A 23,628-nucleotide genomic window follows, 5' to 3' on the forward strand; every position below is an offset into this window, starting at 1 on the left:
AACGAAATTCGATTTTTTTGCTGATATTAATTAAAAGTAAGCAGCTGGATATAATTCATGGAAGTATAAAGAGCTATAAAATAACATAAAAACGTATTAATCGATTGTGGTTTCATTGGAGTAAGAATCAGAACATAGCATAACTGCATGCTCGAAACAAGCATATTTTTTACATTTCATGCAGTTGTTGCGTGTTTCTTTGGTCTTTTATCTAAGAGAAGAATGTATAACGACCTTCTAGATAATTACCAGATGATAAAGGTTCTGGAATATAAAGTTTGCATATTTCTTATATTCTTTGTCTCTGTTTTCTTGGTAAACTAAGAATTAATGCCTTTTTTTTGATGGGGCATAAAAAGATGATATAAAAGGATTTCTAGGAACTTCCTTTTCTTTTTCTTGTTTTCTTGTCGATATTGTCCATTATAAAAAAAAATATCCCCGAAACTGTAACTGTTAAAATTTACCATAAGCTACCGATTAGTTTATAGTTCACTGTTTACAATTCTTCCACAAGTGAAATTCATTCACAAGTGTGTATATTTATGACCATTATATTTAGCGAAAAACTATACGAAAGTCAAACATTTATATTTTGCTTTTGAACGTATGAATCTAACGATGAATATATCGACGAACAGTTAATATATGGATCCGTTCAATCCAGTTACAAAAGGGACTGAAATTCAATAAGAATAGTCCGATAATAATCTTATACATTATATTTAATAAATATTCCATGCCACTAACATTAATTCATACATTTCATTCAACAATATTCTAGAATAAGAAAAAAGGCACTTGTCCAAAAAAGTTACTCCTATACTCGCGTCGGTGTGTCAGACCGAAAGTGTTAAAAAAGGGGCATACGTCCCCTTTGTACCAACACATGCGATACGCTAAACGATGACGAACGATGAATAACGAAGCTAGAGAGAATCGCAAAGTCGTAGTGTTGATATCTTCTGAGAAATGAACGAATTATTGATTTCTCGGTCTGGCAGACCAATGCGCGAGTATAGGAATGTTAAAAAATATAGGAGGCTGTGTCCAAGATACAACCGCATTGTTGACGTAGATCTACGCTGTTATTTTATATAAGTCGCTTGTTTATACCTTCGGATATTATTCTATAGTGCTGTGAAATTTTAGAAACAACTCCTTAGTAGAATAATCTCTTAAATGTTTCTTCATTGTAGGATCAGTTGACGATAATTGATTGACGATTCATTCTTGCCCTCGCAAAACAATACACTAGCTAATCGTATGTCGCAATTAGGTTCATGTCAATGCATTGAAAATTTACGTCGAACGCTATTCCGGTGGCCTTTTTCGCAATTGACATAGACTCGGCTACAGTCGATTATATACATGTTGCACCATCACCATTATTCCACATCTCATAACTACATCAATATATCTTTGGCATCACGAGGAAACAACATCAATGACAACACATGCAAGTATAAAATATCATGCTACATGGTATTTAGCATTGTCTCAGTGGAATTGCACCTCCAGGCATCGTTCGTACAACGTAAACCAAACGCCAAACAAGCGTTTGCCATAGCACGCATACAGAGCCATATATTGGTGGCTTGAAACTACTAGGAATATTAACACTTCTCAACATTTTGCGTTATTCTCAAAAGAAACGATTCTGTTTATATTACTGGCCTCGAAAAAAGTTGCATTACTTTCTCATGTTCGAGATAAGCGCAGCTGCCAGGGAGAAAGTTTTTCCTGATCACATACAACATTGCAGAATGACATTTACTTGCTTGGTGTCTAAACAAGCGAAATAAATATTCTTTTGTTAATATCAACAACCTCGAAAACAGTAGCATTGCTTTATTATGATCAAGATTAGCGCAATCCTAGTTGAAAGCAGTTTTTCGTCTGGCACGCGAGCCCAAATAACTTATAACATTCCAATGCGGCATTCAAGATGCTTGGTATTCCCCAAATGATTTTTTGGCGCACAACCTTGATGCCTGCTTAGCCATAAAGTCAGTTTAATGCATTCATGCAATGTCAAAGGTACCAACGAAGCCCGAATTCACTGATGAGTTTGTCAAGAGCGACTGCCTTCACCACCAGCGGGGGGAGCTTGATTTTGGTTGCTGCCTGGGTAACGGCGTTTTCATTTTCGACCGACGCGTCGAAGTCGCCTACTTCGCTGTTGTTCGATGCGGTATCACACTCGCGAAGGCTCGGTTCAGTGCGAACGCTTTTCACTGCACCAACATCGCGTGCTTCACTAGGTGACGCTTGCCTCGAAATTTGATTGCCCCTGGCAATGCGTTCGCTTTTTGCAGTGCTCGAGCCTGCCTTCCTCTTCTTCTTGCTCATCACTAGAGATGGGCAAACCGTTCACGAACGGTACGAAAGAACTAGTTCGCCGAAAAGAGTGAACGAGCGGTCGTTCTTTGTCAAAGAACGATAGTTCTCCCCACGAACTGATTGCGAACGAAGGGTTTGTGAACAAACTGATTCCGTAAGAACAGTTTGCGAGTGAACTGTTTGAGAGTGAACTGTTTGAGAGTGAACTGTTGGAGAGTGAACTGTTTGTGAACGAACTGTTTGCGAGTGAACTGTATGGGAAAGAACTGATTGAGAGTGAACTGTTTGGGAACGAACTGTTTGAGAACGAAGTGTTTGCGGGCAGATTGTTTGCGAACGAACGAGTGCAGCTGAACTGATTTGCGCTGGGCGGAATGGATAAATATAACGAGAACGCTTGTAAGGAAAATAAAACGATTTGTCATTTATGAACAAAATGCGTGTAACGTAGAGTTTATTTTGTTAATGTATTCTCAATTTTGGGTTAAAAATTAAATTAGATTCTCGTAGTTTTAAAAGCAAAACTTCATATACATATCATATACTTTCTAATTATCAGAAAAAATCTGGGGCGATCCATGGATTAAGTAAACATAACATTGGTATGTTGAGAAAAAAGTTTTTTCGTTGCTTTCAATTCATTGTGAACCTGTGTGTTGTCCAAAAAGAGAATATGAAAAATTGCACATATTTTGTGCGCATCAAATTATTACATAAACTTTTGTCGACCGATAAAACATATTTTCACATACAGTTTGTGACTTTTAATGAAGCAGCTTATCTTTCCCCACTAAATTTCAAAAATATAAATCCCATACGTACACTATCCAATCCAACGATATCGATATTGATGCTGCTGTCTATTGATGTTGGGTTCCAGTCAACATTCTATGTTGTTCTTAATATCGCTGAACGAAAGAGCGAAAGAACGGTTCAAAAGAACTGATTCGCTTAGATGAACGGTTAGTGAGTGAACCGTTCATCAAAGTGAACTGTTTTGCCCATCTCTACTCATCACACACTGCGCGAAGCGTTTAATTAATGACGCGGAAAGAAAAACACACGATACGAATTACGCCGAAAACAAACTGAAAAAATCACACGACGATATCCAAGTTGGATTACCACTGGTGGGGTCCAATCTAAGATCGAAGCGCAGCGAAAGCAAAGTGAACTGGATTGCTCAACAGCCCGATGCCGAATGAAAGTTTGCCTCAGCGAGATCCACTGTTTATACTCTAGGCAAGTATTCCCCTTCATTGTTCTTCTTTTCTTTTGTTCACGGAGACTTTAAATCCTACGATTTCCCCTTCGCTGCTCGTCGATAAGTTGCTCGTTATTGACAGCTCTGTTCGGGAAAGCACACAAATGGACAGAACAAATGTATGGGAAAATGGAAACGCTTAAAGTTTTCATGTTTTTTAACTATTTACAAACCAGGAGATTCTAATGTATAGCATATAAAACAAACCTTAGGGATTTTCCGATTCGTTTACTATGTAAATCGCCAAAATCCATTCGCGGCAAAAATAGTTATTAACGTTAACATTATTTCATGAAAACGTGACATGTTTTCTGATTTGGCACCCTTAATGAAAGACGTAGTTCTACGTCCAAAAAGATAAGTTTGGGACATATAATTATGGTCTAACTTAGCCAACACGTCTCTTACCGACACATATGACCCATTCCAGTGTGACGTGACAACGGTGTGGCTCACTAAAACCAGTTCTGTGGAGGCGATCTGGCGTAGTGGTAACATCCATACCGCTAACGCAGAGATCACGAGTTCAATTCTCACTGCCGACATTCTTCCAAAAATGGAAGGAAAAGTGACGAACCAGCCGAAATGTGTTGAAAGTCACTAGAATAGAGAAAAATAAATAAAATAAAACCAGTTCTTTTCTCGTTCTCAGGAATAGATCCCACGATTTCCAAAAATTAAACAATGTCAAAGTAAAATTGAGAAAATTTTCTACAAGATTCATCTGTTAGGTAATATTTTATACGGTAATTTACTTTTAATACAACATGCTGAGGCACCACCCAGTGTCGCAGTGGAGGCGATTTGACCTGTAATAAGGACATGAGATTAGTACAGTGTCGACGTCTAGTGGCGACTTTCAATGGGGGACCATAATTTGAGGCCCGAACTTGATGGATACAAAAATGACCATTTAGAGGTAAAAATGTCCATTACAGGTCTGTCCAATTATCAAAATGCCGCATTTAATGTAAATTACTGTAGTTGAATTCGCTTGTTACCAGTCCAATACTTTTGTGGTGTGACAACACCTGACGTTTTGCCGAATGAACTTTTTTTGTATGCTTATGGCTTGTCAACAAATGATTACCTTGGATCCCTGTATATTCAGTTTTTCGAAAAACTCGCAAGAACCTTACAAAAATCGGCATGCTTTTTGGGACGTTACAACACGATCTGTGTGAAAAAAAGGCGGAGGGGTCTGAGCCTAGAGACACGAACGGGATCTTGACATAGGACTGTGATTGTGTGTAGTAATTCTTCCATAATCTGATATGCGTGAGTATACCATTTCAAACTCCTAAATTAGCAGCCAGGTAAATTCTTAAAATGCATTTTTACATAACCAAACAACATGCTCGATATTATGACTTCCTGGAACACAATTACATAAATTGGTAGCAGCATGACCTACACGATAAAGACGTGAATTGAGCCCGAATTGATTGAACTTCGGGGATAAAAGAGTAAAATTATCTTCTATCATCCCTCCATTGATTCTGCCAACTGATTAATGCCTATTATCGGCAAAAGGAGAATAACTCATTACTTACGCAAGTATGTAGGCAGCAAAATTGCTTTCTATCTCTTTCTCTCTCTTTCTATCTCTTTCTCTCTCTTTCTATCTCTTTCTCTCTTTCTATCTCTTTCTCTCTTTCCATCACTTTCTCTCTCTTTGTATCTCATTCTATCTCTTTCCCTCTCTTTCTTTCTCTTTCTCCCTCTTTCTTTCTCTTTCTCTCTCTTTCTTTTACTTTCTCTCTCTTTCTATCTCTTTCTCTCTCTTTCTAACTCTTTCTCTCTTTTTATCTCTTTATCTATATATATTTCTCTGTTTTCTCTTTCTCTCTCTTTCACTGTTTTCTCTCTCTCTCTTTCTCTGTTTTCTCTCTTTCTCTCTCTGTTTTCTCCTTCTCTGTTTTCTCCCTCTCTCTCTCTCTGTTTTCTTTCTCTTTCTCTTTCTCTCTCTTTCTTTTTTCTTTCTCTCTCTCTTCCTTCCAGCATACCGTACCTTCTGGAAATTATTCATGGGAATTGAGTAAGCATCAGTATTTTTTTTAAATTGGTGGTTCCATTCAATTCTTATCAAATAATCAATGGACCTATATTTAATTGTCCCGGTTTTGATTTTGAAACCGTAACCCCGACGTCCAGTGTTACTTCGCAATTATTCAACACGTTCACTCGCACAAGTCTGGCTCATCAGCGGCGCTCCCTACCGGGGAAACGCTTTTGATCTATATGTACGCATCTGTTAAACTTAATTTTTTTTTTGTAATTCTTCTTCGCACACTGGCGCCTGGCGCCTCTTGCAAAAATCTACTTGACTATCACAAAGCACCGTCTTTCAATGGATACGTGTCAAAATTTGACAGCAATCGGTCGATTGGTTCGTGAGTTACAGCATTGAGAGTGAATCAACTTTTGTTATTATGAAAAAAAAAATGGAAAAATCACAAATCAATGAAAACGATGGCACAATTGCATGAATTGGGCCTCGAATTGCTTCCGTATCCGACGTATCCTCCAGATCTGGCCCCCAGCGACTATTTTCTGTTCGCAGACCTGAAGAGAATGCTCGCTGGCAAGAAATTTAAGACCGAAGTGATTACCGAAACTGAGGCCTAACGGGTGTTAAATAAAAAATGAAAATTTTTTCAATCACATACAAAAAAAAAATTTTTTTTTCATCTATTTCAGTATTTTTTATTAATAATATAATGTATTTTCTTCAAAAAAATGTCAGTGAATGTTTGAGTAAGGGCCGTGGTCTGCTGTTCGACGCAACTTTGTCGCGATGCTCTCACAAGGACGTTGTACGGCACTTACGTCCATTTTCCGGATACAATTCCGGATTCTTGTAGTCAGTTGCTTCGTGTCCTTGGCCCTCCAATTGTTTTTATACACTAGGGCACTGAGTGAGCCAAAGAAATCCTCTATTGGGCGGCACTGGGGCAAGTTTGTTGGGTTACGATCTTTCGGCACGAATGGTATCTTTTTCTCCTCAAGATACGCCAGCGTCTTCTTGGCGTAATGGGAAGACGCCTTGTCCGGCCAGAAGACGTACTTCCCATCCGCGTGATGCTCGTTCAGGAACGGCAGCAGGATTTTATCGAGGCACTCTTCTCGATAGATTTGTTGGTTGATTGCCAGTCCGCTCGGCTTAAACCAAGGCTTTGAAATGCCCCGGTCGGAAATGGCGATGTACAACATAACCTTTTTTTCAAAATTGTGCTTGAATTTGTATTTCACTTCAGGCGGTGTGGATGACTTGTCGCTGGAGTAGTAATTATCATTTCCTGGAATATGCGTTTTGGACAGCGGAAAATAGCTTTCGTCGTCCAGAACGAAAGACGTCCCGCGGTATTTTTTGGTCATCCACCGACACTGTGATTTAATCGTCTCAATCTGCTCCTCCGTGTACTCCGGCGACCTCGTCTTCTTCCTGCAGACGATTCATTCCATCTTGAGGGTCCGATGGATCAATACGTGGGAGCAGCCATATTTCCGACCGGCGTCACGCAGGCTGGTTACGTCCTTGTTTTTTTTTTATTAATCCGTTTATTTTTACAGGCTCAGTTACATAAGTTTAATGGAGCCAAACTCTTAACTATATTTCAACTAGCATATATCAACATGTTGTTTCCTTAATTCTATGGTTAATGAAATAGGAAACCGATTACTCGCGGTCGACTCGAGTTTAGAAGGGTGACACATTTTCATGTATTGCTTGCTGCCAATTCAGCAATGTACACTGAGCAAGGATACTGAAGACTGTGTGAGGTGCTAAAAAATTTGTTGAACACTCCAAATCCTGTGGACTCATTCATAGAGGACCCATCAGTAAAGTACATAGTATCACAATTGACACGCCCATACTTTGCTTCGAAAATCGTAGGAACGATCCCCGATCGATGATAATCTGGAATTCCATGGATATCCTGCTTCATGGACAGATCAAAATGCACAGAGGAATTGATGTAGTCAGGGAAACAAACACGGTTGGGAATATTCGAAGAAGGATACATGGAGATGAATTCATGATATGAACTCATGAATCCGGAGTGAAAATTTAGCTCGATCAGCTGCTCAAAATTTCCGATCACCAATGGGTTCATGACCTTACACCGGATGAAGAACCGAAGAGATAATAAATTGAAGCGATCTTTTAGTGGGAGTAGGCCTGCCAAAACCTCGAGACTCATGGTATGCGTTGAGGTCATACATCCCAACGCAATACGGAGACAAAGATACTGAATTCGCTCGAGTTTAATGAGATGTGTTTTGGCAGCTGATTGAAAACAGAAACTGCCATACTCCATCACTGAGAGAATAGTTGTTCGATACAACATTATAAGATCTTCTGGGTGGGCTCCCCACCAGGTGCCGGTAATTGTACGGAGAAAGTTTATTCTTTGTTGGCATTTTTTACTCAGATACCTAATATGGGCCCCCCAAGTACATTTGGAGTCGAACCAGACCCCAAGATACTTGAATGACATAGCATGAGTGATCGGTTTACCCAAAAGTTGAAGCTTTGGTTTTGCTGGTCTATGCTTCCTAGAAAAAACCACCATCTCTGTTTTCTCCGTGGAGAATTCGATCCCTAGCCCAATGGCCCAGGTTGAAAAATTGTTCAATGTATCTTGTAAGGGTCCTTGCAGGTCGGATTCGTTTGATCCAACAACAGACACCACTCCATCATCTGCAAGTTGTCTTAGGCTGCAATTTTGTGTAAGGCAATTGTCGATGTCGCTTACATAGAAGTTGTACAAAAGGGGGCTTAAACATGAGCCCTGGGGGAGTGCCATGTAGGAGACCCGACTTACTGTCGAATCCCCGTGAGAAAAATTCAAATGTTTCTCACAAAGCAAGTTATAGAACGTATTATTCAATAGAGGCGGCAGACCCTTCTTCTTCTTCTTATATGGCACTAACGTTCCTAGAGGAACTCCGCCGTCTCAACGTAGTATTACTTGCGTCATTTTCATTAGTACTTAGTTGAGATTTCTATGCCAAATAACACGCCTTGAATGCATTCTGAGTGGCAAGCTCTAGAATACGCGTGACCACAGTGCAAGTCAGAGGAAATTTCTTTGAAGAAAAATTTCCCCGACCAGAACGGGAATCGAACCCGAACCCCCGGCATGTTAGGTTTGACGCTAACCACTCGGCCACGGGGCGGCAGACCCCGAGAGTGTAATTTGTCTGACAGTACCTCTATTGAAACTGAATCAAAAGCCCCCTTTATGTCCAAGAATACTGAAGCCATTTGTTTTTTTTTTCGGCGTAAGCCATTTGAATTTCTGAAGAAAGCAACGCAAGACAATCATTCGTCCCCTTACCCCTGCGGAACCCATATTGTGTATCTGAGAGTAGGCCATTCGTTTCAACCCATCGATCAAGGCGAAACAAGATCATTTTCTCCAACAATTTCCGTATACAAGACAGCATTGCTATTGGGCGGTACGAATTGAAGTCGGACGCGGGTTTTCCGGGTTTTTGAATAGCTAAACGTCCTTGTTGTCAAACAGCTTCTTTAACGATGTCTTCCTCTGCTTCGTCATTATCGTCACCGGACGACCACTTCCGACCTTCCGTTCTACGTTCAGGGAACCCAGGATACGATATACCGTACTGACAGGTACATTTTCTTCCTTAAAATGTGCCACCGTGAACTTTTTTCCTTGCTGGAAATGCGTTTCGTAGAACCGTACAATGCGTTCGCGGAGCACGTGCTGTTTCGACGCCATCTTTGCTTTGACTAAATTCAAACTTGCAAAACCAAACACGCCTACTGTTTCTAGGGAGCCCAAAGAGCAATTTTCTTGGAAAAAGAAAATTTTACGCTCTTTATTTGAGTTACTGAAAGGTATTGAAAAAATTCTCATTTTTTATTTAACACCCGTTACATTGGAAACACCGAAAGAGTACTATAAAAATTGTATCGAAAAGTGGCAAGATCGCCCTCTAAAGCAAATATGTTGAATAATAAAATAGAATTTTGCAAATAAAAATTGTTTTACTGTGTTACCTTACAAACTTTTCTGCCAAACTGTTAAGACCTTTCACCCAATCCCCATGTCGTATGGATTTTCCATATTTCTTTGTCATTTAAAACTATTATCATCAAACCGGAAGTTAAAACAAGATTATATTCTGTATTCTGGAATCTACACTCATCTATTGTTAACAAATCGTAGAACATATGCTCGTCTCGTCATATGGAATTAAAGTTTAAAGTTTTGATTGCAGACGAGTTGCGAGTTTAGCGATTTTTTCCCCAAGCAGTTGACTGCGCCAGTTCGCTTTGGAGGCAACCAATAATCGCAAAGCCCATTCGTAAAAGACCCCGTTGAAATTCGAGACGCAAACATGTTTGTGTCCAGAAAGATGGAAATCAATATTCGACCGATGTTCGGACCGGAGCATGGCAGTGAAATGAAACAAAACAAAAACAAGCACAATATTTTCATCTGCAGTTCTTATCAGATTCAAGCAATCTCCGTCTCCCGATGAACGGTGTGCGATGTGCCATAAATCCGGAATGAATCGTGCGCGCCGCTTCATTGCGCGCATTGAATACAGAAATTTATAAACCTTCCCTCTCTATCCTGCAAGCTGGACTGCGCATTGCGCTTGGGGCAACACAACAAAAGAATCAGAACCATCAGATGGATGGCTGCAACCGGATCGGTATCTATTGGAGAAAAGTGCGAAACTGGATACTTTTCGATGTCCTTATCTCGCAGCAAGTATCAGCATTACGAAACCGGTGTGAAATGCACACACACACACACACATATAACGCGCAAAGTATCATGACAGAAGACTAATTACTCGGAAGCACTCCGCTAAATGTTGCCTCGAATTAAGACCAATCTGTGCACAGACACTTCCAATTAAGGGCCGGAATGTCGAATTGTCGTAAATATTATTTGTGTCATCGCACGAACCGACACGAATGGCTCTTCTTGGAAGATCAGAAACCTTCTCACGCGTGAAGAAACCGCTGCGCTGTCTCCACGTGTTACCACTTTGGGAGCTTATTTTAAGGATCTCAATTCAATTATAATTTATACCTCATGACAGGGCTTCGTCTACGCCGTGCACACAAACGACCGAACCGTTATGCGGCTCTGCTCGATTTGAAACTAATTTTAGTACACACGCATAGTAAGGTAAGCAGTAAAAAATATTCAGATGAAACGGAAGAATAATTTACACCGTCAGGAGAAGATGTCAACCGAAGGGAGCAGCGCGTTGGAGTTGCACAAACCAACAAATCAAATGCACATGTTTTGAAGGGAGACCCGGTGATGACATGCGGCAGGCGACTTTCTTGCCGAACAATGTTACACTCATCGGTTTTTTATTGTGCTTAAATCTTTCGCACGTAATTGGATTTATATACTATCTATTTGATCTATTTGATTTGATCTATTTGATCTATTTGAGGTAGATCGAAATTATTTCGAATCAATAATATATTAGATGAAATTATCCTGAGGTAATTATCGTTCTACCTCAAACAAATAGTCGGAACATACATATAGTGTTAGAGCCCCCGTATACTGCGGACTTTCCGTCAGCCAATAGTTTGGTCGGGTTGGGTTGCTAGTGCGCACACCGAGCCAATTGTTGGCCGAATATTTTCGAAAGACTGTATTTAACTCTCTACAGCCCAAGCCCGCCTTTAGACGGGCTTCACGGATTCTCTTTACAAATTATTCAGACATTATTTCCAATGTTCATCCCCACTAGAACGTCTTTAGGATATTTTCATCTATCACACATACACATTGGTTTTATGCTGGCAGCTTTCTGCTAGGAATATTTTATGTTAATAGTCGGGAATTCGAAATAAAAGAGGAATAGGTTTTTTTAGATAAATAAAAAATTTGGGTCTTAGAGGGTTAATCTGTTTTCGACAACGGAGAAGAGAACGGTGAAGGAAAATCAAGAAGAGATTCAGAGAGCATTGGATGCATCCCATTCTCAGTGATTCACACGGCCAGTGTTGCCAATGTTCCAGTTTAAACTGGATTCTTCGAGTTTTTTTCCTCGATCCCGTCATGCAGTCGAACCCTAAAACCTTCCAGTTTTTTTGAATACCGTCCAGTTTTATCCAGTTTTTATATGTACCTATTTAAAAAAAAAATTACAATGATAAAAGTTATCTCTCCACTCACTCGACATTTATTTTATTTTATCTTAGCCTATCTAAGAAGCAACTAGCTACACTGTCTTTCATTTTTTATAAATATCAGATGCTCTAGCTCCTACAAACCATTCTGAAGATCAGACCAATTGATCTACCATTTCATCCACGACTGGTACACTGGTCATAGCAAAGAAAGACTCATCCAAAATAATTTATAGAGCCCGCGTTCTATACTGACTTTGAGTTTATATAAACATCGGAGATTATAGATCCTCCAAACTATTCTAAAGTTCAGAAGGTCATATAGTAAATGGTATCAATTGACTTTAATTGATATTAATATAAAACCCAAATAACATTGCTTCCGTTTACGTCAATTCGATATTATATTGCCTAAAGAGATTCTTCAATTTGTGGCAAAAAAAATCGGTTAACATGCGGCCATAGCGCTCACCATTCACAGTTACCGTCTCGCCGTCCTCATTTTCAAAGAAATACGACCCGATGACCCAACCAGACCATAATGCGCACCAAACAGTGACTTTTGGCGGATGCAATGGCTTCTCAACAATCACGTGTGGATTTTCTGAGCCCCATATATGGAAATTTTGGGTGTTCACATAGCCACCGAGCACGAAATGTGCCTCATCGCTGAAGAAAATTTGATGCGAAAATTCAGCATTTTGCTGCTGTTGTTCGTTCACCAAATCGACGTATGCCCGACGCATTCCATGGTCACCACGCTCTAATTTTTGTACCAGTTGGACTTTATATGGATGTAGGTGCAAGTCCAAATGCAAAATTCGCCACAATGATGTGTTTGACAAGCCCAATTGCTGAGCACGCCGTGGAATCGAAACATTCGGGTCATCCTCCACACTGGCAGCAACAGCAGCAATATTATCGGCCGAACGCACATTACGATGATGCACAAGTTTCACAATATCCGCTACGGATCCAGTTTGTTCGAATTTACGCACTACATTAGCAATTGTGTGCTCTGTAGGCCGTCCATGACGACCAAAATCCGTCCGTAATGCTCGAAAAACATTTGCCGGTTCTTTATCATTTTTATAGTATAATTTAACAAAATTAACACGTTGTGCGATGCTAAAACGATCCATATTGTAAAATGGCAGACATTCAACTAACGATATGACGCTTTGGTTGACAACTATGTGAAGCGGTTGTCAGCGCAGGGCTGTATACTTTCGGAAGCCCGAAATGGAAAACCCTGTAGTTAGCGAATATACTATACGAAAGTCAAACATTTATATTTTGCTTTTGAACGTATGAATCTAACGACGAATATATCGACGAATAGTTAATATATGGATTCGTTCAATGCAGTTACAAAAGGGACTGAAATCAAATAAGAATAGTTCGGTAATGATCTTATGCATTATATTAAATAAATATTCCACGCCACTAACATCAATTTATACATTTCATTCAACAATATTCTAGAATATGCAAATAGGCAGTTGTCCAAAAAAGTTACTCCTATACTCGCGTCGGTGTGTCAGACTGAAAGTGTTAAAAAAGTGGCACACGTCCCCTTTGTACCAACACATGCGATACGCTAAACGATGACGAACGACGAATAACGAAGCTAGAGAGAATCGCAAAGTCGTAGTGTTGATATTTTCTGAGAAACGAACGAATTATTGATTCCACGGTCTGACAGACCAATGCGCGAGTATAGGAGTGTTAAGAATACCTCATTTTGATCCTGATACCAAAATTTTGTATGGACAAACCTGATATAAGAAGTAAATTGCCAATGCATAATACCAAACTATTGAGCAAAATAGCTTCTCAATACCAAAATTTGATAATTTTAATAACAAAGTAATACTTGTGAAGTGCTGCTTTGTAATTGAATGCGCTTTTTTGAGTATTCAAATAATATTATGGAAGTTGTTTATGGTATTTTTTTTTGGCATTTTACCTTGTGCCTCATGCAAGTTCGTACTTTTTTGAGGTATCGAATTATTCGTTCCTGCTCGGGTTGCTTAAACGTTGTGTTAATTTTCAGCTACTACGAAATCAAATGTAACCATACCAACGTATGTAACAAAAACAAATCTGAAACCTTTCGTCTTGCCGTTCCTTATACCAAGGCGCCTAGAAGTATATCCTAAGGTGAGGCCGTTTCGTCACTAAGTTGGTTAGGGGAGCGGTATATGAAAACAGTACAGAAGAAAGCAGAAGGGGAAATATATGCTTGAAGCGTGAAAGAGACAGACTGGTCAGGATGATCGGCACTAGCGTATTGTGTTTTGTTTACAAACAAAACACAGTAGACTTCCAAGATGGCTGAAGAGTGCTTTTAGCAAGTTGGCCCGCCTTAGGATATACTTCTAGACGCCTTGCCTCATACGACCATTTTTGATAGTGTAAAGGCTGATTAGTTCTCTGTTCACTGGAGACTTCAACTAGAGCACTGACTGGCATCGTCTAAGTCAGCCTTAAGTTACAAGCCACCTGTCAGTTCCACCATCTTGGTTACAGCTCTCATTGATTGCTATTTCCACATACCCCTATTCAAATGTCAACGAATGGGTGCTGAAACAAACCACGCAGAAACATCTCACCGAAGGTGAGGTTAGGTGCATCGATTTATTGACTTCTTTTATTCTATATTCTGCATGAGTGTAAAAAATATTTATTTATTTATTTATTTATTTATTTACCATCTTTGATCACAGACCACACAGACTATTTAGACATTCTTAATTCTATCTTTAAAAACTAGTCTACTTATGTTGAAATCAAAAATATCGTGCACATCGTTAAAAAGCCTACAGCATCTATCTAGCGGATTGTTATATCCGTATGTAGTACGGTGTCCTTGAACTCTGAGAAAGGAAGTGCTTCGGAGTTGGCGGTTCGGAACGTGAATATTAATATTTTGCAGTATGCTGCCGCAGTCGATGTTGTTGATTAGTACGTCGTAGATGAACAGCCTTTGCAGAAAACTACGCCGGCTCGACAGAGTTTGGAGTCCGATGAGCGCGCATCGATGTTCGTAAGGCGGTAGATTGTCGGGATTTGTCCATGGGAGCCGCCGTAATGCACTTCTTATAAAACGTTTCTGGATTTTTTAGATACGTGTTACGTGCACACTGTGATACGGGGCCCAGATCTGCACTCCATACTCTAATACGCTGCGAACCAGAGAACAGTACAGTGACTTCATGGCATGTACGTCGTCAAATTGCGCTGTATTTCTTCTCAGGAAGCCAAGCATGGAGTTTGCTTTAGTGACTGTCATCGATATGTGCTCGTTGAATCCCAATTTCCTGTCTAAAAGTAGCCCAAGGTCCTTGATAGAGCATACTCTCACAAGCGGTGACTCATTCATCGAATATTCGAACGTGACCGGTGTTCGACTTCGGCTGAAGGTGATGATTTTGCATTTGGCTGGGTTTGCCAACATTCCGTTCATCTTACACCACGATGACAAGCGTTCAATATCAGCTTGCAGAGCCAGGCAATCAACCGTCGTCTTGATAATGCGGTAGAGTTTTAGGTCATCTGCATACAAGAGCTTGCAGCAGCTTAGGTGGTCGCATACATCGTTTAAAAAAAGTATAAAGATGAGAGGACCAAGGTGACTACCCTGAGGAACCCCGGACGGTAGTTGAAACGCATTCGATGTGGCATCGTGAACCTTCACGAAAGCTTTCCTGGACGAAAGGTACGATTCTATCCAGCGAACAATCCACGAAGGAAGACCGAGGCGGCTCAGTTTTGTGATAGCGAGACCATGCGGAACTTTGTCGAACGCCTTGGAGAAACCGATATACACGGCATCAACTTGACGACGCTTCTCGATGGCACCAACCAGAGTGTTAGTGAAGGTCATCAGATTGGTAATGTTGGAGCGTTTCTTCATAAACCCGTGCTGAAATTCCGAGATTAACGATCGGACTGCCGTGTACAGCTTATCGTGTAGCAGTCTTTCCAGGACTTTCGCCAAACAGTCCAGTATTGAGATTGGACGGTAGTTTTCCACGCTGTGAATGTTTTTTTTTTTTTAAATTCGTTTATTTTTACAGGCTCAGTTACTTAAGTTTAAAGGAGCCGAATTCTTAAATATAATTTTAAAACTATATATATAAACAATTTTCTTACATCTATGGTTAGTAAGGTGGAAAACCGATTACTCGCGGTGTACTCGAGTTTAGGAGGGTGACATATTTTTAGGAGAAGGATGGGATATAAGGAAATTATAACAATGTTGATGAACACTCAATTTATAAATCTATTCGTATATCTATAGTGTATTTACATTTCAACTTATTCTACTATTTATAGCAAGGGGACGAATTACCCGCAAAGGAAGGAAAGGAGGGTATAAGGATGTAGGGGCAATCACACACGAAGATCTATTGCTTTAAGGAAAACATATATATGGGACATGTAATCAAGGTCTAACCGAGCCAACACATCTCTCACCGGCACATTGGGCTGTCTTCCTCGGGCCCGAAGGGAGTTTTTTAAATTCGATCTGGCGACCAGATACACCTCGCACGACCAAACAATGTGCTCGATGTCGTGATAACCTTGGCCACAAACGCAGAGATTGCTGCTGGCAAGATTGAAACGGAAGAGTAGTGCATCTAACGAACAGTGATTGGACATGAGTCGGGAGAAGGTGCGAATAAAGTCCCGACTCAAGTCCAGACTTTTGAACCACGGTTTGAGGCTAACCTTAGGGATAATCGAGTGAAACCACCGGCCCAATTCATCTTCATTCCACTTGCGTTGCCAGTTAGCGATGGTATTTTTGCGGACTAAAGAATAAAATTCATTGAAGGCGATTTGACGCTGATAAATATCGCCTTCAATTGCACCTACCTTTGCTAATGAGTCAGCCCTCTCATTACCCGGAATGGAGCAATGTGAAGGGACCCAGATAAAGGTAATGACATAACAGCGTCTGGATAAAGCACTCAAAATTTCTCGTATTCTCTCAAGGAAGTATGGCGAGTGCTTTTCCGGCCTCACTGAACGGATAGCTTCGACAGAGCTAAGACTATCCGTTACAATGTAATAGTGTTCAACAGGTCGTGAGGCGACGCTGTCCAGCGCCCAATGAATTGCTGCCAATTCAGCAATATACACTGAGCAAGGATTCTGAAGACTGTGTGAGGTGCTAAAAAATTCGTTGAACACTCCAAATCCTGTGGACTCGTTTATAGTGGACCCATCAGTAAAGTACATATTATCACAATTGATACCCCCATACTTTTCATCGAAGATCGTTGGAGCGATCCTCGATCGTTGGTAATCTGAATATCCATGGATATCTTGCTTCATGGACAGATCAAAATGCACAGAGGAATTGATGTAGTCAGGGAAACAAACACGGTTGGGAATATACGAAGAAGGATCAACCTGCATGGAGATGAATTCATGATATGAACTCATGAATCCGGAGTGAAAATTTAGCTCGATCAGCTGCTCAAAATTTCCGATCACCAATAGGTTCATGACCTTACACCGGATGAAGAACCGAAGAGATAATAAATTGAAGCGATCTTTTAGTGGGAGTAGGCCTGCCAAAACCTCGAGACTCATGGTATGCGTTGAGGTCATACATCCCAACGCAATACGGAGACAAAGATACTGAATTCGCTCGAGTTTAATGAGATGTGTTTTGGCAGCTGATTGAAAACAGAAACTGCCATACTCCATCACTGAGAGAATAGTTGTTCGATACAACATTATAAGATCTTCTGGGTGGGCTCCCCACCAGGTGCCGGTAATTGTACGGAGAAAGTTTATTCTTTGTTGGCATTTTTTACTCAGATACCTAATATGGGCCCCCCAAGTACATTTGGAGTCGAACCAGACCCCAAGATACTTGAATGACATAGCATGAGTGATCGGTTTACCCAAAAGTTGAAGCTTTGGTTTTGCTGGTCTATGCTTCCTAGAAAAAACCATCATCTCTGTTTTCTCCGTGGAGAATTCGATCCCTAGACCAATGGCCCAGGCTGAAAAATTGTTCAAAGTATCTTGTAAGGGTCCTTGCAGGTCGGATTCGTTTGATCCTACGACAGACACCACTCCATCATCTGCAAGTTGTCTTAGGCTGCAATTTTGTGTAAGGCAATTGTCGATGTCGCTTACATAGAAGTTGTACAAAAGGGGGCTTAAACATGAGCCCTGGGGGAGGCCCATGTAAGAGACCCGACTTACTGCCGAATCTCCGTGAGAAAAGTTCAAATATTTCTCACAAAGCAAGTTATATAACATATTATTCAATAGAGGCGGCAGACCCCGAGAGTGTAATTTGTCCGACAAAACCTCTATTGAAACAGAATCGAAGGCCCCCTTTATGTCCAAGAATACTGAAGCCATTTGTTTTTTTTCGGCGTAAGCCATTTGAATTTCTGAAGAAAGCAACGCAAGACAATCATTCGTCCCCTTGCCCCTGCGGAACCCATATTGTGTATCTGAGAGTAGGCCATTCGTTTCAACCCATCGATCAAGGCGAAACAAGATCATTTTCTCCAACAATTTCCGTATACAAAACAGCATTGCTATTGGGCGGTACGAATTGAAGTCGGACGCGGGTTTTCCGGGTTTTTGAATAGCTATAACTCGTACTTGTCTCCAATCATCTGGAACAATATTATTCTCCAGAAACCGATTGAATAAATTCAACAAACGATGTTTCGCCACATCAGGTAGGTTTTTCAGCAAGTTGAACTTAATTCTATCCGATCCCGGAGCAGAATTGTTACATGAGAGCAGAGCAAGAGAGAATTCTACCATCGAAAACTCGGAATCAAGATCGCACCTATCTTGTGGTATATCTCGAACAATTTTTTGCACAGGAGCGGAATCAGGACAAACCTTCCGTGCAAAATTAAAAATCCATCGATGTGAATATTCTTCGCTTTCATTCGTTGAAGAGCGATTTCTCATGTTTCGAGCCACTTTCCATAATTTTTTCATTGACGTTTCTCGTGACAAACCTCCCACGAAATTTCGCCAATAAGCACGTTTTTTCCCTTTGATTAAGTTTTTAAATTGATCTTCAAGGGCTAAATACGTTTGAAAATTTTCAGGGGTTCCACGTTTCCGAAAAGCTTTAAATGCATTCGATTTTTCTACATAAAGCTTGGAACATTGGCTATCCCACCATAGATTGGGACGCCTTCGGGAAATGGTGGAACCTGGGATGGGTTTCGTTTGAGCGCGAACCGCGCTGTCATAGATCAAACGAGAAAGGAAGTTATACTCCTCCAATGGAGGTAAACCATCTCTGGAATTGATGGCTAGAGCAATCGCGTCCGCATATTTTTTCCAGTCAATGTGTCTTGTGAGGTCATATGCCATGTTTATAGATTCAGAAGAATTCGACCCAATGGTGATGGAAATTTTGATTGGCAAGTGATCACTACCGTTGGGGTCCTGGATTACATTCCACTTGCAATCTAACGATAGTGAATTCGAGCAAAGCGAGAGGTCAAGAGCACTTGGGTTAGCAGGAGGTTTAGGTACACGTGTTGTTTCCCCAGTGTTCAAAACGGTCATATTGAAGCTGTTACAAAGGTCATATATCAACGATGAACGATTGTCGTCGTACTGTTCCCCCCAGGCAGTTCCGTGAGAGTTGAAGTCTCCCAAGATCAATCGTGGCTCAGGAAGGAGTGAGCACATGTCATCAAGTTGTTTGCGGCTAACCGCAGCTCTCGGAGGCCAATACAAGCTGACAATACAGAGGTCTTTGCCTCTGATGTTTGCATGACAAGCAACAGCTTCGATCCCTCCAATAGGTGGAAGGTCAATTCTAAAAAATGAGTGGCACTTATTGATCCCCAAAAGCACCCCTCCGTATCTATCATCACCAAGCATATAATATTAAAATCGTGGAAAGAGATATCATCTCGCGAAGAAAGCCAAGTTTCGGACAGAGCAAAAACATCACAATTGTAGTTATGAATTAAAATTTTGAATGTATCCAATTTAGGGATAAGACTACGACAATTCCACTGTAAAACAGTGATATCTCCGACCTCTCTATTTGAATTAGACATCAAGAGAGATAATCATTGCAAGGAGGGGCCATGTTTGCATCAATTGTTGCAAAATTGTCTTTAATACTGGAAGCATTGAGATGACAAGGGTTCTGATGGAGTCGGAAACATTAAAACATTTGGAAGATTTGGTCCAAAAGGTCAGACAACTTTATAAATCCCGATTGGGAAGTTGAACTGGACGGAAAAATAGGGACAGTTGGGGTTTTTGATGTCCCCTCGAGTGCTGGGCCATTCGAAGGTGAATTATTCCCACGGAAACCAGGAGGAACCTGATTTTGCTTGTCTGCTGCACTCGATTTTTTAGGCATGCTAACAGGGGGTATCACCGGAGGGGCTTGTCCTTGAACTTTGGGAGTGGTCACATTTTTGCGCCGGGGATTCCCTTGGAAAATGAACGGTGTGCCCCCGTTAGCTGTGTCCGCTTCTATTTCGTCAACGGGCAACGTGGCGAAGACATTTTGTGTGTTGATTGGTTGTTGTTGTTGGGCCAGTGGAGAAGCGCCCTTTAAAATATCCGCAAAAGTGCGTTTCGAGCGTTCCTTCAAAGAGCGCTTCTGTTTCTCCCAGCGACTCTTGTAATTTTCACAAACTGAGAGCTTGTGTGGGGATCCCCCGCAATATGGACATTTATGCTCAGTCGCACTGCAGGATTTCCCCTCATGTTGCTCTCCGCAAGTGGCACAGCGCTCCTTGTTGGCACAATAATCCGAAGTGTGACCAACTGACTTGCATTTGTTGCAAGTCATGGGCTTTGGCACGAAGAGTCGCACAGGTAGTCTCAATTTGTCCACCATAACGTAGTCAGGGAGGGCGGCACCAGCAAAGGTGACTCGAAACGAGTCGGACGGCGTAAATTTAGTTTGGTCCCCATCATGGGAAAGTTTCCCGAGTTGGCGACAGTCCAAGATTTTCACTTCCATTGAGGGGAGCTTCTTGAACTTGCCTTTTCTTTCTGCTTTTATTTGTTCGCTCGTCAGACCCGTTTCAGTTATCACCCCCTCAATTTCTACGTTATGGGAGGGTATAAATGTTCGATATTCGAGAGTGAAATGTTGATCAGCAACAATCTCGTTTGCGTGTTTCCGTTCATTCACGACAACTCGCAATTTGTTCGGTCTAACCCTGCGAATTTCAGATACAGAAGTGTATCTGGCCAGATCTTTCATGATCTGAATCACGTTAAGGTTTTTTTCTTTCGGTTTTGGCCGGAGGAAAACAACCCAAGGGCCAGTTCCAGGTGCATCTTCTGGATAAACTCTGACACGTGGAGCGGAGACAACAGAGGGGGAAGACGAGGACGAGGACGAGGACGAGGATGAGGATGAGGACGAGGACGAGGATTGGGTTGGATCGGAAGCATCAGAAGGGGGAAGCGAAATCGATGATGGGAGAGGGGGAGTGGAAGTAACAGTGGGTTGAGAAGGGAGGCTTGCAATTTTCTTAGAGGGGGGCTTGGTAGGATGAGCGGATTCGTCCCCAGAAGAATTATCTTCCTTATGAGGGACTCGTTTATGTTTTTTCCCAGATCTTGTATGAGATTCATTATCGGAGATCTCCATCTCTGGAGATCCTCCACTATTCTCCATTTTACAAAAATTTCTGTCTTATTTCTAAATTATTTTTGATTTTAACAATAATCTTAATATATAAGTTGTTCCAATAATGCGCTCTACTGCCCTAATCAGGGAGAGACAGAGGCTACGCGCTACGGAGACAACACAATAGCGCAAGAATAGCTTACGCAGCCACGTGATGATGAATCCCGTTTGCGACAGTCACGCGATGGCGATCCCGTTATGCCGAATCAGTTCAACAGCCGCAATCCGGCTCGCTGCAAGAGCGCTGCTTCCTTTGTTCCTTCGTTCCACTTCACAAAAGGTCAGGTCGAAAGCGGACAGCAATGACCTTCACTCGTACACGATTCACTCGTACCAATAGCACAATAGCAAAAGTGGCAACGCACAATACCGACACTGAACTTTACTCGTCAAGAGTTGGATAGCGAATGCTGTGAATGTTTGCAGATTTGAAGATCGGGGTTATGGATGCTAGCTTCCATGACTCAGGAAAGACGCCGTCAAGAAGTGATCGATTGAAAATAAATTTCACAGGGATGGTCAATGATGCAGCACAATTCCTAATGAAGGAAGGTGGAATTCGATCCGGACCAGGACCTTTCGAGGCGTCAACAGAAGAGAGGGCTTTCAAAGCCCTCTCTTCTTCCAGCAAATCACCTTCAGCCCTCGTCGTGGCTGAAGGTGATTTGCTGTAGACGAATATCAAAACTCGGCAAGTTATCGATGTATTCCTGCGGAGTCGGAGCCTGATCAACTTCGTAAACGGTTCGGAAGAATTCCGCAAAGAGATTAGCAGAGATAGCAACGAATATTCTGTGTGAGTGTAAAAAATATAGCAACGAATATGGTAAAAAAACTATAGAAATGTCGAAATTCGTGTTAAAAGAAAAAAAGACAGGAGATTAACATGTATAACATGTATTAACATGTTCGATGCAGTAACCAGAAAACGTGTCCCTATATACCTCAAAATAATTACATACGACCAGCTTTGTGATGATCTTCTATAAGTGATTTTATGGACATGAAGCGAAAAATTCGTGACTCTTCGGGTTTTTCCACAGTAATGTGATGGGAAACGTAATTTTGATCTGCTCGAATGATATCAATGAGTAGTCTATTATATGATCGGCTATGATAAAATTGCCATTGCTTTAGAAATAGAATTTTCATTGAACCTTCGTGTAGTATTTGTAACACGAAGTTTCAATGAAAATTCTATTTCTAAAGCAATGGCAATTTTATCATAGCCGATCTTCTTCAAGTAAAACGAAAGGAAGGAAGGTTTTGTATTATAGAGACTTTAAACTTTTTCAGTTCATTCGTCTCTAAAACAAGTAAAACGGTTTTACAGGATCCTGTTTTTCTAAAAGCAATCTTCCAGTATTTTTTAAATATTATTGGCAACCCTGCGCGCGGCACGTACACTGCAGGAAAACATTAGTAAATGCAACTACCAAATCTTTAGTAGTTGAAACATTGGTAAAATGTACGCATTTTTCGTAAATATTACCAAAACTTTGTAAAACGGATGTCTTATGTAATACACATCCCTACTAAAGATTCGTACATTTTACTTCATAGCATGTGTAACCTTGATTGTTTTCATTTCTAGGAACTGTAATGTGCGTACTTCGCAGTAGTCATTCCTCTTGATGAAACAAAGCTATTCGGAGGTAAGTTTTTTTTTATTTTTATTAGATTCAAATATATGTAACTTCTGTTTCTCTTCGGCGAAAACATATTCTCGACCACAAAGATATCGAGAACTTGTTTTCGCTGCGGAAAAACAAAAGTTCAATTCGTTGTATTGAAATCTTAATACACCGAATCTTATAAAATAAACTTCAACACAATCCTTTCCCTTTTAATTTTCAGCTTCTAATCTTGGATTAAAATTGCACAGTTGACTATTCAATGTATATTAGACTGAGCATGTGCAACACAAAGAAATCTCAGGTAACCACATATATTTCATCACAAACCCATATTTATAACTAACCATAATCATACATCAGGAAACGGGAGAGCAAATAATGCGGATGAAATGTACTGCGATCTGGTCCCATCAACTGCCAACTAATCAGTTGTTCCTGTCCTAAAGGATGAAAATGTGCAACAGTAAAAGGAGCAAAACCCTGATGAGTGAGGGTTTGAAAAAACATATGAGATTGATTCGGTCGAAACTGCGATTAAATCTGCACGAGCAATGTTTAG

At 40.8% G+C, this 23,628-nt stretch overlaps 1 protein-coding gene across 1 annotated transcript in view; it reads left to right on the top strand.

The window, feature by feature from the left end:
* Positions 1–23,628, top strand: part of LOC129761839 (uncharacterized) — a 111,193-nt gene extending 87,565 nt beyond the window's left edge. The window contains exons 2-4 of the transcript XR_008740482.1: positions 23,027–23,087; positions 23,290–23,370; positions 23,430–23,628. The gene's annotated coding sequence lies outside the window, so the exon portion shown is untranslated. The remainder of the gene's footprint in view (positions 1–23,026; positions 23,088–23,289; positions 23,371–23,429) is intronic.

Source organism: Toxorhynchites rutilus, chromosome 1 (genome assembly GCF_029784135.1).
Source record: "Toxorhynchites rutilus septentrionalis strain SRP chromosome 1, ASM2978413v1, whole genome shotgun sequence".
Classification (NCBI taxonomy): domain Eukaryota; kingdom Metazoa; phylum Arthropoda; class Insecta; order Diptera; family Culicidae; genus Toxorhynchites; species Toxorhynchites rutilus.